At 40.9% G+C, this 13,864-nt stretch overlaps 1 protein-coding gene and 1 long non-coding RNA gene across 3 annotated transcripts in view; one reads left to right on the forward strand and one right to left on the reverse strand.

Moving 5' to 3' along the window:
* Positions 1-58: 58 nt before the first annotated feature.
* On the reverse strand, positions 59-8,616 carry LOC131582963 (uncharacterized). The gene is made up of 3 exons (XR_009278421.1): positions 8,333-8,616; positions 8,069-8,201; positions 59-2,381 (listed from the first exon to the last, which is right to left on the reverse strand). It is a non-coding gene; the product is annotated as an uncharacterized LOC131582963 (long non-coding RNA).
* Positions 8,617-8,655: 39 nt separating this feature from the next.
* The window catches only part of RNF111 (ring finger protein 111), a 45,858-nt gene continuing 40,649 nt past the window's right edge, over positions 8,656-13,864 (forward strand). The window contains exon 1 of one of the 2 annotated variants that reach the window (XM_058846633.1): positions 8,656-8,921. The gene's annotated coding sequence lies outside the window, so the exon portion shown is untranslated. Of the gene's footprint in view, positions 8,922-9,141; positions 9,591-13,864 lie in introns of those variants that run through there. The other variant, XM_058846630.1, reaches the window with a different exon arrangement.

A 13,864-nucleotide genomic window follows, 5' to 3' on the forward strand; every position in this document is an offset into this window, starting at 1 on the left:
CAGCGCCGGAGGGCGGGGGAGATCCCCGGGGCTGGGCAGGGCAGCGGGGTTGGGGAAGGGTCTGGAGCGCCTGTCCTGTGAGGAGCGGCTGAGGGAGCCGGGGAGCTCAGCCTGGAGAAGAGGAGGCTCAGGGGTGACCTTATCACTCTACAACTCCCTGACAGGAGGGTGTGGGCGGGTGGGGGTCGGTCTCTTCTCCCAGGGAACAGAGACAGGACGGGAGGACGTGGCCTCAACCTGCACCAGGGGAAGTTTTGGTTTGACATTAGGAAGAATTTTTTTTTTCATAGAAAAGGTGATTAGATATTAGAACGGGTTGCCCAGGGAGGTGGTGAAATCAGTGTCCTTGAGTTTAAGGAGACTGGACGTGGCATTTGGTGCCGCAGTCCAGCTGACATTGTTTTCAGCCATCAGACCCGATGATCTCAGAGGTCTTTTCCAACCTAACTACGTCTGTGATTCTTGCGTGTTCTGGCCACTGACTTGTCAGAGTTTAAGAAATGACCAACTGATTTGTTTGTGTATCTGTTTGTTATTGGAAGTATTTTAGAAGTACAATACTAATATAACAATAATGATGTATATGTAGATAGGTATATATGTATATATATATGTATAAAATATATATATGCAATTAATAATACTAATGTTTTGAATTTTACCAAAATAACCTCTTCTTTTTATTTATTAGGCTGTACTTTTACCAGGTAATGGAAGACGTCACTTCTTAGTTCCATTCATTTTCTGTAGGGAACGCCTGAAATTATTTTGTCAACATATGTTAAGCTCCTACTAAATCTTCAAATGAGGCAGAACTTAAGTACCTATAAATTGAAGCTACAACAGTCCTCCTGTCTCTTCATTCAGAAATTACATATAGCTAAAAATGAAAAAATTGAATGCTTGTTTTATTCAATAAATCTTTGTTAAACAACCTTTTGTGCAAATTAAGTTCTGAATCCTAAAAGATTTGTTACACCATTCTCTTCTTTTCAAAGTGCATTTGGAAGTGCATTTCAAAATTACTTGAAGTAATACTTTAAGTAGTTATCAGTTGACATAAGGTAAAATTTATGTGTTTAGAAGGCAGACATACACAGAAGTCTTATAGCACACTTTGGACTGGTAATTGCATGCATGGCTTAGCTATGTTATGCTTCTGTTGCAGTTGATACCAAGATTTTTATAAAAAGAACAATCTTAAATAAGAATATATATTTTTGATTACACTGTCTTTTGTTACATTTTTATTAACATCAAATATAACAGGATTGACTTTGAGGTTAATAGATAAGCACTAGCTGAACTTTAGACTACAGAAACATTTTTGTGAGTGTATGGAAAAAGACCTGTTTTATTTTCACATAACCTTGAATTCAGCAGTGCAGCAAAATTTTAATCAGGGCTGTCAGGTTTAGTGTTGTAAACTGTGCAAATACACCCAAAACCCACTGTGTGGGTTCCTGTATTAGTGAGGGTGAGTTTAGTGTGTCTCATTTCTGGAAAGAAGATGAGAGGAATAACAAAGACAGCACTTGCACTGTTTGTTAGGGATTTCTTGAAACACCTAAACCTCAGTGCTTGTTGTTTGAGGTCATGTAGATGTTAAAGCTTTACACTATACATTTCCCCTCCCCAAATAAAAAGCAACCAAGAGAGCCAAAAGTGACCTTACCTGGATTCTCAGTCATCCTCCTGCCTCAAGGCACAATAAACTATTATGAAAACAACCTCAAAGGATGTTTGCATAACCTGTTCTTAAAGCCATAAACACAGATTCCACTCATTCCTCAGGCAGTCTAGTCTAGTCCTTAACTCTCTTTTTTGAATGTCTGGATTAAATACCTTCTGCTGCAGTTTAGCTGATACATTCAAATTGAATATGGACAACGTTCCCTTTCTTTTTGCAGCAGTCCTTTACACAAATTAAGACTGTTTCCATATTTTTGTTCAGTCTCTCTTTTGGGTTGTTTTTTTATTAAAAGCACAGATATTTTATTTTCTTTTAATCAGTTCTGAAACACACGACTTTTTGTTGTTGTACCCTTCTAGCTCGCACCCTATCTTTTCACAACTTCACAAAGTTACCTTGGTGGCAACTCTTCTGATTATGCATCTCAGCAGAGTGGATGCCTTTTCCAACCTCATGAACTTGATGTGTTCTGCTTGCGATCCACTCTGCCTACTGGTTTCTTTTCTGCAAGTTTATTACTGCAATTACTCTGTGCAGTTGATTTCTTGCTAAGTGCAGGACTGTTCTCATGTTTGTAGAGTCATTATCCCCCTGTTGCAATGATTTCAAACTCTACTCTTGCTTCTCCTTGCAGCACCTCCCAGCTGGGTGGCAGCTCCAGGCTTGTAAGCGTGGTCTCTAGGCCTTTCTGCAAAGAGATAACAATATAGAACTGTACAAGGAATTTTGTTCGAAGTACAACCAGTTTTGCATAAATTGGTGGGTTTTCTGTCCAGATCAAATTTCCGTATCTTTCTTATGAAAATGTCAATGAAACAGAAGTCTTGCTGAAGTGATCTTCAATTTATTTATGTCTGTAGAACGAGACATTAAAAACTAGGTTGGTTTGATGGACTGTCATGAACAAATCATATTGGTTGTTATTTATAATTTTGTTATTTTTCAGGTATATACAAAGATTTTTAATCCATCCAGGAATTTTAATCAAATGGATTCTAATTTCCTGTTTGATTGTTGTGTTGTTTGGTTTTTTCCCTAAAGAAAAACACTCGGTTCTTTACTAGTCTCTTGAAACATCTTCTAGTTTTCAAAATAAATGCTGTTTTCTACCATTAGGTTCTGAAATTTGTGGAAAGGTTTGATTAGGAGATGGTAATAGACTTCCAAAGATGAGAAATATTTGGCCCAGTTATTAGTATTTAAACAAGTACAGACCTGTGCTTCTGTAATTTTTTTTTTTGTCTACTTTTTATGTGAGGCATCTGGAAGCTATGAATGTCCCTAGATTTGTCCCATTTTCCCCTGGGCTTTCTACTTTTGTGGATTTTTCTGTGTAGATTATCCCAGTTCCAACTTCACTGACCAGTCTATTCCCAACCCGACACTGAAGCACAATGCAGGAGCAAACACCAGCTTTCTCATCTCTGTAATGGTTTCATGCAGTTGGTACCTGAATTTTTAAATTAACTAAAACTGTAGTTTTAGTGTGTTCTGGGCTCTGTAAAAATAAAGGGTTATTCAGTGTTTTTAAACATGGAGAAATAGTTCTTGCCTCTTTTTTGTAAGGAATCCTGGCTAGAGCATTCAACTAGAATCAACAGGCTGTCCCAGTTTCCTCCTCTTCACACAGCCACCCATTTGTCCATATCCCCTTCCAAAAAAAAAGAGATTTTGGTTTGGGAGAAGGGGAGGGGTTTGGGGTGCTGGAAGGTCACCTCTAAATACAGTCTCTACAGTTAAAAAGAACCCTGTCCACTTGAAGCACATTTCTCTTTTTTTTTATTGCAAAGATCTATGTACTTCTCTGCTTAACGTATCACTCCTTTAAAAACTGACTTTTGCAGTCTGTGTTTTCGTTCTTTAGTTAACAACAACTCTAACAAACTTTTGTTTGTTTGCTTCCTAAACCCAAGTTTCTAGTACAGATTTTTGGATCTACTTTGGGGGCTGACTGCATGAAAGCTAGTTATAACAGGAATATATGATGCAGTGACTCAGTTCCTTTCTCAGTCTAACCCTTTCAAAAAGAGTGAGGCTGGGCTGATGCTGGATTAACTGAAGTAAGAATCCTTTTTACTTTGAAAGACACTGAATCTTGCCCCAGTTCTCATGTTACATTATCTGGTTGCTACAATTTTAAACTGCACTGTTTCTCTCAACTCTAGACAGGGCAAGAGTAGCTGTGCGAGACATTTCAGTGAATGCCTGACAATAGATACACTTTGAGATAAAAATCACTGATAATTTAATATGTATCACTGCTATAAAAAAATCACTTTTTCCACTCTGAATGCATAGTTCTCTTTTTGATGTATTATTGATGTACTGCATTATGAGCAGTCAGAGGAGGTTGTAAAAATGAATTCCTGATCTCTCAATTGCTCTCATTACAATTCTTCTAGAGAACAGCAAGGAAAAGAACATAAATCCAATTGTAAATCAAACACAAATATTATCCTATATTTTACCACTGAAACTATATATACATGCTAGGAAATGGCTATTGAATTTCTTAGTGTAAAGACAGATCATTAAATGCAGGATGCTTTTGTTTGTTTTAAACCTAATTGCTCTAAAAATAGCCACTGATGCATCATTAAAACACAAAAATATATTTGGCCCCATTATTGTACAAGCATTGAAAAAATAAATAGGAATATCTCGTGATCTTCTACTAAGAGCTTGGTGACATACTTGTTTTTGAATAAGAAAAAGAACTATTAAAAATACCATCAACAAACTAGCTATTTCCAAGTAATTATATACACCACACCTTCTTAATTATATGCCAACTTAAATACTTAAGCTGTCAGATAATCTCAGAAAGATACTGTGAGACCTTAGTAAGGATTTGCATAATTTCTGAAGTCATGTGTTGTAAAAGTGCTGTTTCTAACCTTTGAGAGCTTCATTAGGCTGTACAACATGAAATCAAATGACTGGTGGGTCGTTTCTACAGTAACATTATACTGTAATGCAGGGTATTTTGTTTTTCCGTGTATCTTAAAAATATGAATTACCTGAGTGGTGCATGTTATTTTCCAGAACTTTTGAAAGCTCTTTTATCAATCACATTTTAAAATTTCCATCAGAAAATGTATACCACAGACAACCATCAAATTTTATTTTTGATTCTGCAAATGATCATTCTTTTCTTGTTTCCTAGTAGCAATTTTTCATAATATAAATCTTTCAGGATTTTTTATCTCTTCTCTATTTCTCCCATTTTCACTGATAAGATCTTCATCTGGGCTGACTGGAGCTGTGATTGTTTATCATCCAAGTATCAATCCCAAAGATTTTGTGATCTAACACAGAAATGTTTCTGTATTATCTGGTTTTCTGTATCATTCTCACAACATAATACAAGGGGCTTTACATTTTATTAATATTACTAATAATTGTAAGTTGACTTAGCTCATGCATTTAAATATACGCCTAAGTAATGGTCCATGCAAAGTCTACAGGAAGGTACCCCTGATGTAAATGCCAAGGATGTCCTGATGAACAGCCTGCCTGCAAGAGACAGCTCCCCGCCAGCAGCGTGCGTGTGACACATCCACACTCGCGTCTGCGGGCGGGAGTTTTAGGGTGGGCACTTTCCATACTGTCCTGGCTACTACCAGGCTTCAGCCAGCAGGGCTCAGAGCAGATCCAGGACTCTGTGACAGAGTGAGAAGCTCGGCTCTTGGCCCTGTGCCCGGTGGGGCTGTGGCACTGTGTTCCAGAAGCTGGTGCTCACCTCTGGAAAAAGCTGTGCCAGCAAACTGCTACAGCAGCCCTGCACAAAGCTGTGTCCAGCCAGGAAGCCAAGCTGCTGAAGGAACCTCAGGATAAGGGGGTTACCTTTTTTTGTCTTTTTGCCAAAAATGTGAAGTGCAATCTCCTGCTGGCTGGCATGTTTTGATCTTGGATAAGATCATTTCTTCTCCATGTCTTTAGTTCTGCCAGGCCCTGGGGTGTGCATACAAATGGTTTTGTTCAGCTGTAGTTAGAAGTTGAAGAGTTCATTGTGAACTGATGATGCTATAGCCTGAAAGCCATTCTGAAATTTGCATTAGTGATTTAGAATTATTCGAGTTAATCTTTTGGTTTTCTATACCTATGAAGTGTGAGAAGGAGAATGTTTTGGTTTGTTCCAAGGAATCAATAATCTATTTTCAAGACAACTGTTTTTGCAAGATACTAAGATAATGGCAGAAATCACTTGAAATCACATGAAAGGGCACAGATAGAAACTTGGGTTTTTTAAAATAGTGAATAATTCTGGGCACTGAGGTATTTTCTACATCACTTTTCTTTAAAACCTAGGTGAATAATCAGTCAATAACAGACAAACTAACTTTTATCAAAAGTTTGTTTAAGGGTGACTGGCCCACAAATTACTATATTCCTGTCAGCTGGTGGTCCATATTGAAATAGGTATTAGGAAATATTAGCTAATAAAGATCCTAGAAATTCTGCCTTTATGTTAAAGAAAGGTCTACAGAATCATACACAATTAGAACATTTACAGATCATTTGGCCACTGTGACACTGCACTGGGAGAGAATCAAGACTGACTGCATTTGCTTTTTAATTTGTGAACTGAAAATTATAGCCACTTGTTTTTGTTTTTTGAAATGATCTTTTGTATGTCTTTCAGCTGGCAAGCAGAAAGTGACTCTGTACGTTTTTTTCCACCAACAACTACCTTTCTGTCACGTTTGTCACGAGTGTTCAAACCAATTATTACGTAAATAGGTAAACACGTAACTAGTTGGTGTGGTTTTTTATAGGTATTAGTCTCTGATCAGCTTATTCACAATGCTCCTCTGTCTCATTTCTTAAAGTAATCCAGACAAATTTTATTTTATTAGCTTCCTCTCATATTATCTATACTGTGTTTTCTTGAGCGTCCCACTAAGATTAGAGTTCATCTTCCTTGGATGCATATTAAAAAAAAGCTGCATAAAGTAGTTGCAAGACTACATCAGGAATAATTTTTGCAATAGCACTGAAAACTCTCTGAGAAAATTGTTTAGACTAAATCATTATACAGACATGTTTGTTTTTTCATGTCTACATCATGTTGTTGACTGATAGTCATTTACTTAATTACAATGATAATTGAAGTTCACATCCAACTGCCTTTTACCTGACAAAGACCCGAAACTTTTGGTCATTAACATTCAAGTGCACATTCTTTGTATTTGAAGTTTTTTTCACTTTGCTTCTCTTAGTCCTCAGGGTCGTTCACTTCTTCCCATATATTGTCTTGATTGTTTTTTTCCCCAGCTGATTTTTAGTAAAGTATTCCAACTTTGGATCTAGTTCTTAATGGGAAATATTAAAATTGCTTACACAGACAAGCCACTAGTGACCTCCATTGAATGATATGACCTTCTTCCCACCGTCTGTTGCCGTCTTCACATTCTCCCCAGTTTCACTGGTTATTTCATCTGTGGCTCAGTGTCTTTGTTTACTAAAATTAGCTGGATGTGACATGACTTAAAAAAAGAAAACTACCCAACATCAGAAGAAATATGTGGAGAAAGGCAGCAAGTTAATGCTGGATAACCAGTGTTATTGTCTTTATTGCAAACTGAAATGAATGATTGCTTTGCTCATGGAACCACATGAAATAACCTGTGATCCTTTTTCCCACCTTCACTCTATGTGGATCTGACTTCTTCCTGTGTTCTCATTTGACACATAAAGCTGAAAAAGTCTTTATTTTCATATCATTTATGTGCTATAGCACTTTTTGCATTTTGTACACTTGTGGACATGTATTGAAGTAGAGTCTAATTTCCATGTTGTTTTACCCACTTTTGCTTTAAGGAAATTCCATTCAGAAACTCATGCAATTAATAGTGTCAACATGCGTTTTTCCCCAGTGACCATTTCTTTTGTAATGATGCACACAGGTTGTTTAGCTCCTCTAAAACATGTAGGAACTGCTGTGTACTGATGACTCTGTGCTGCAGTGTGTTCTGAGTAAGATCTTTCTTTAACTATTGGTAGACCAGACTGTACCTTTCTGCTCCAAAGCCTCAGGTTTATGTAGCTGTTGGTCACAGAGTATATCACCCTTGTCTATCCAGTGTTTCAGTCTGGAGCTGGAATGTGTACCCTGACACTGATGAAACATCACCTCTGGCAGAGAGATATCCTGGCCTTTGGCAGTTGCAAAGTCAACAAACACTCAGACTTGCTGCTGTATGAGAGTCTTCCCAAAGCTGTGGTGCTTGCTGTGCTGTCCCTGGGACATATGGCCACTGTATGGGACAGGTTCCTTACCGTTCGTGTGTACATCAGTAATGCAGAGGGGAAAGGCTCACCTCATCCCGAGTCAGTGACTGCATTGTGCAGTAAAGGCAAATAACTCCCTACCTCTAAAGAGCTGGGATGGAGAGTTGGGATTTGTTGGCATTTCTTCGCAGCCGCACCTGTCACTAGCTCCAGGAGAGGCAGCCGTGAGACACTGCGGTGTCAAGGGAAGAAAACCGATGTTTTTATACACGTCCTAGAAGGGAACAAGACAGAAAGGGTCAGGTTGGAGGGGACCACGGTGGGTCCCCCCACTGGTCCGACCTCCCTGCTCAAGCCGGGTCATCCCAGAGAACACAGTAAGGATTGCGTCCAGTTCTCGGATACCTGGGCAGCCCGTTCCAGTGCTCGCTCACTGCACAGTGAAGTTCTTAGATCGTGTGGAACTTTCCGTGCATCAGTTTCTGCCTGTTGCCTTGAGTCCTATTGCTCGGCACCACCGAGCAGAGCCTGGTCCATGTTCTGACTCCCTCGCTTGAGGTATTTACACAGGACCGCGAAACCGCAGCAGCAGCGAAGGCAGCCAGGGCCGCCCCGACCCCGTCCGGTCCCCTCAGGCTCCCGCGCTGTGGCGGCGCCATGGCCCGCCAGGGGGCGCGGCGGGAGGCGGGGCGCGCGCCGGCGCGGCTGCGCTTTGCGGGCGGCTGTAAAGCAGCGCCGAGTGTCGCGCTGCGCTGGGCAGGGAGCGGCGGGGGCTGCGCCACAACAGAGCGGGGCCCGCCCGGCGCAGCGGCTGCACCGGGACCGCACCGGGGGCAGCGGCTGCACCGGCACAGTCAGGACGCGGCGGCCTCTCGAGCCGCGCCGGGCAGCGCCGCGGGGTCAGTGCGGCGTCCACCGGGGCTGCTCCTACCCCTCGGCCCTGCGCAGGGCGCCGGCGGCACCCGCCCCTTCCCCCGCGGCCTCGCTGTCTCAGGTATGGGGGGCGGCGGGGACCCCGCGGGTGGGGCTGGGGGCGGCCGGGGGCCTCTCCCGCTTCCCCCGCCCTGAGCCCTGACGGCAGCGGAGACCGGCGGGGCTGTGCGGCGGGTGGGAACTTCACGCAGAATGTATTTTTCCTTTTTTATTCAGCGCCTCGTTGACGCACAAAGCAGTGTCTTCACTGCGGGCAGCCGCAGCACTCTCTGGGGTTTTGTCACAAATTTGTCACAATTTTTTCCCTTAGGGAAATGAGTTTCTATTTCTGTGCGTAATAGGGTTTGTTATGACGTCATTTGTTTTGTTTGCGAAGTTCGTGTTCTCTTAACCCATGTTAAAAAAAAATCACCATTTTCAGCTGGTTTTTGCCTGATAAACAAGGAAGTAACGTTCATTCAGAAGTGTAGGCCAGGATCTTCAGATGTATGAAGGCTTGTCACTGTTTCAATGGGCAGGTGTTAAGAGTATGTACTTTTAAGGGTTTATGTTTCTGTGATTAGGATTGAGCTTGTATTCATGGAATTTTCACGTCGTTTGAGTAAGCTCTTCCATGGCTTGAATTGATTTTGTTAAATTATAAGCAAGGTCTGGTTGCTTTAGCTGACCAAATGAGACCCTTAATTCCTGATATCCAAGTACTTCTCCAGAAGAGGACATAATGCAGGAGGTAAGATTTTGCTGTAATTAGGATCATTTGGTTTGAATGCAGTTATTTAAGAACTGAGATTTGGCCGAAAAGATGTTGCAGTAGACTTGGGTTTGTTATAGTATGTCTATTATAAACTGGGTTTTCAGGTGCAGAGTAAGGTCTTATGTTGTCTTTGTTGTGACTTGTAGAAAATTCCAAAGGTATATTAATGCTGGATACTTAGTAGAAGGCTTTTCCAGGAACACTAATATCTACAATGCTTTGCCGCTCTTAAAACCAGGAATGACATCTTCTTGTTGTTCACATATGTGTATACACAGTTCTTGCTGTCAGCAATTTAAGTGTTTTTTGCAGTTACTTTTTTTTTTTTTTTTAGATAAAGGGACTGTCCTGAGGCAGGGAGGGAACAGAAGCAAACCCTGATTCTTGCTGATGTGCAAGGATTGATAGGGAAAGAAGTTATCTTGGTTTATTTGATGAAGTGAAAATCTGGTCACCTGTCTTGTGCATCCACAGTACAGAATTACCTATGGAATTCATTAGGCAGGAAAGGCTGTAGGAACATTTTATATTTCACTTTAATTAAATAATAGTGTATAAGGCACCAAGCTTCCTGTTTTTAAACTCTTGAAGTCTCACATATTTAAAAATCTGGGGGTTTTTATTGATAGTTAAAGCCCTGGCAGCTACAGCTGAGTTTGATTCTGATATTGGGAACTTGGGGGTGAAGAACAGCTCACAGCATTCATGCGTATTTTGCATGTCCTTTCAAAATATGGATGAGAACATTCTGACCTTTCAGAAATACATCTTTTATTAAGCAATGGCTTTTGTAAAAGTGTATTAAGAGTGTATCTTAACATGACTGTGACTGCATTTTATCTTTGAATTAGTAACTTTGTTGACCTACATAACCAGATCAGTTATAGCAGTTGTTTTTTACTGGAGGTGGCTGTGTTGCAGTAACATTTAGCTGACAGCAGTTGCTGCCTTCTTTTTCTAAGATGTACAGTCTTTCATTTCAGTTGTTTATATTTCCTCTAATGGTGAGGACATTCTTTTGAGAAGATAGAGATGATAGTGCCCTCCTCCATAACTGATGTATTATAGAGGCTTGGATGTCAAGCAGTTGAATAAATAAGGAAAAATTGAGGAGGGAGTGATGCTGGGATGGGGAGCAGGATGATTTAGTTCATATGTAAACAGTGGGGGATGGTACAGGGAGATGGATTTGCCATAGGCAGATGTTGTATAAAGAGTTTGTCACAGCTTTCCTGATGTGCAATCTCCTTAAGTGAGTTGTCAGGCAAAGGTTTGGGTTGGTGAAAGAAACATTTTGTTCTCTTGCTTTCCTTCTGCCCAGTTAGGGTTCTCTGCTAGGCCTGACCTGGGCCCACCAAGAAAAACACCAATCTGTACTTAACCTTGAAGGAGGTTCACTAGTTAAAAGACTGCAGCTGTAGATACATTTTGTGTTTCTTACAGGAGCACTCTAAGCTTTGGAAGCAGCTACACTGACAAAATTTAGGAGACTATAACTCTGAGTAATTATCATATTCTTACATGGTACATGTATCCCATACAATATTACTCAATGTATGTGTTTATAAATCTCTTTTTGACTTGACTAACATGCAAACAGCCAAACCACTACAGTTCTGGTGATAAAACAGGATTATTTGGTTGTTTTGTATAGTTTATGTTATTTGGAAAATGAATTGCTCTAAATTAGAATGATGTCTTCCTTACTGTGTGCCAAGTGAAATCTGAGAAGACTGGTTCGTGGCTTTACTAGCAAGAGGCCAGTATGGGCTATTTGCTTCCTTCATTTTTTTTTTCCCAATGCAGTTTAGTCCTAATATTTGACTGCTGTTAGGTAAAATGTTTACTTTTGTCTCTGCTGGGTGCAGAGTGGAGAAGTCTGCTGCAGTGTCCTTTTCCCTGAAACTGGCAGATATGCTCAGTTTAGTAGCTATAAAATCCCCTACTTCTCATAGGTTTCCTGAAGAACAGCATAAAACTGTCGTAATGGTTAATTTCTCAATTCTCACTTGAAAGGTTCTTACTAGCAGCTGTGGCAAAGATCATGTTTCACTTTGCTCTTCAAAGCTTTATCGAAAAGTATTTGCAAAATGACACTACATCAAGAAGAATTACACATACCTCAAATGTCAAAAATGCCAGGGGGACTAAGAAACGATTTTTAAAATAATTTTTGATGGCTGTGTAACTCAGAACTTCCCTAGCTGCGTTGGGAAGCAAAATTCCTAGTTAAGATCTTAAGTTCCAATAAAAAATGGCATTTTCTTGTCATTCTATAAAGCTACAACTTTTTATTCCCAAGTTCAATGCTGTTATGTTTGTCTTGGAGTTCAGTGAAGCCAAAACATTCCTGATTGCCAAATCATAATGCTTCTATCTTAAACCCATGATTTACCTAGTTTTAATGTAGCTAACTGATTTAAGCCTGGGACAGAGCAAAGAAATGTCTAGACTGAACGTGCTTGTGAGCACCATGTTTGTCAAATTGACCTGCTTGCATCCGTCATGCAAAGGCAGATTCCTTGCCCAGGTGGGTATGTGCCTGGTGATGCTCGATTCAGGCTGGGATTTCCTTGGGTGTCTTTATGGCCTTGGAATGACTCAGTGTACTGCAGCACAGCTCACCTGTGCTGGGAGGGCTCTGTGCAGCACAGCTCACCTGTGCTGGGTGGGCTCTGTGCAGCACAGCTCACCTGTGCTGGGTGGGCTCTGTGCAGCACAGCTCACCTGTGCTGGGTGGGCTCTGTGCAGCACAGCTCACCTGTGCTCAGAAGGCTCTGCAGCACAGCTCACCTGTGCTGGGTGGGCTCTGCAGGACAGCTCACCTGTGCTCAGAAGGCTCTGCAGGACAGCTCACCTGTGCTCAGAAGGCTCTGTGCAGCACAGCTCACCTGTGCTCAGAAGGCTCTGCAGCACAGCTCACCTGTGCTCAGAAGGCTCTGCAGCACAGCTCACCTGTGCTCAGAAAGCTCTGCAGGACAGCTCACCTGTGCTCAGAAAGCTCTGCAGCATTGCTGTTAGCTCACCAGCTAACAGGAGGTGCCTCCAGCTGCACATGGTCTGTGCATTTTGTCTGTTCCAGCTGGAGCCAGGCGATAGGTCCTGTCCTGAAGAGCTCTTGTGTTCCTAGCTATCATGTGCTGGATTCTGTTGGAAGAGGTGACACAGACACTTCAGTGGTCTCTCCCTTGGAATACAGTACTCTACAGTCTCAGAGGTGAATGCAGTGTGGCACAACAGAGGTATTTTATAGGTGTCCTATAGGTGGCCTGACATTTCTTAGAAGATAATTGCTTAATGAACTGAATTGTCTTAGGCATCAGGAAGCAAACCTTGAAGGTTCCAGAGGACTTTTTTTCAGGATTAAAATTAAGGAGACTTGGCTGTATACAGAGGTTGGATACTGTTCATTACAGTCATTGATGATACAATTACTGTGGTCTGACTTTGAGATGGCTTTGTGAAGGTTAGTAAGGGTAGTGCTGTACTTGAAATAACATTATTTCACTTCAAGAGTAGACTTTCCAAGCCAGTGATGGTTCCTAGAATTGCCTTCCAGGAGTGGATAAGCCTCCCTGTACTGCTGTAGCACCTCTGCAAAGCACAGACAAACCCTTCTGTTTGGGCTGGATGTAGTGGGCTGCCTTTGGGAGTCTGTAAGCAAGAACCTGTTTCCAGAACTTTCTAATGCAGTTAGTAACTCATACTATGTATGTTATTCTGAAATGCTGTACCTTTCTACAGGGCAGAATATAAGTATTCTTCTCGGAGAATTCTCGAGTAATTTTGCCATTCTAAAATGGAGTCATCACTATGTCTGCATGAAAGCACAGAAAGGAAATTGAGAGTGGTTTGCAATGGCATTTCATATTGTCTTGTGAATAAAGATACATAATATCAATGCAAACACTATGGAAATTCAGGTGGTTACCTTCTGATTGTTGCTGTTTTATAAAATGCATGGATCTTTAACGTATCAGTTGCTTTATTTTCTGTCAAAGATTAGAAGACCAATATGTAGAATGCAAGCATTTAGTAGTTAAAACAAGCTTTAAAAGAGCTCTATTTTTCTAATTGTGATAAAAAGTAAAGAATAACCAAAAGTGAAGAAGAATGCAATAAAATTTTGAAATCTGATTGCACTTGTTTTCCTGATAGTGGGATTGAATATTAGATTTTCTTCTTGTCACTTACTCTGCATTGTACAGGCATAGAGGTTGTCCCTGCTTGATAGAAATGAAATGAATAAG

Source organism: Poecile atricapillus, chromosome 11, assembly GCF_030490865.1.
Source record: "Poecile atricapillus isolate bPoeAtr1 chromosome 11, bPoeAtr1.hap1, whole genome shotgun sequence".
Taxonomy (NCBI): domain Eukaryota; kingdom Metazoa; phylum Chordata; class Aves; order Passeriformes; family Paridae; genus Poecile; species Poecile atricapillus.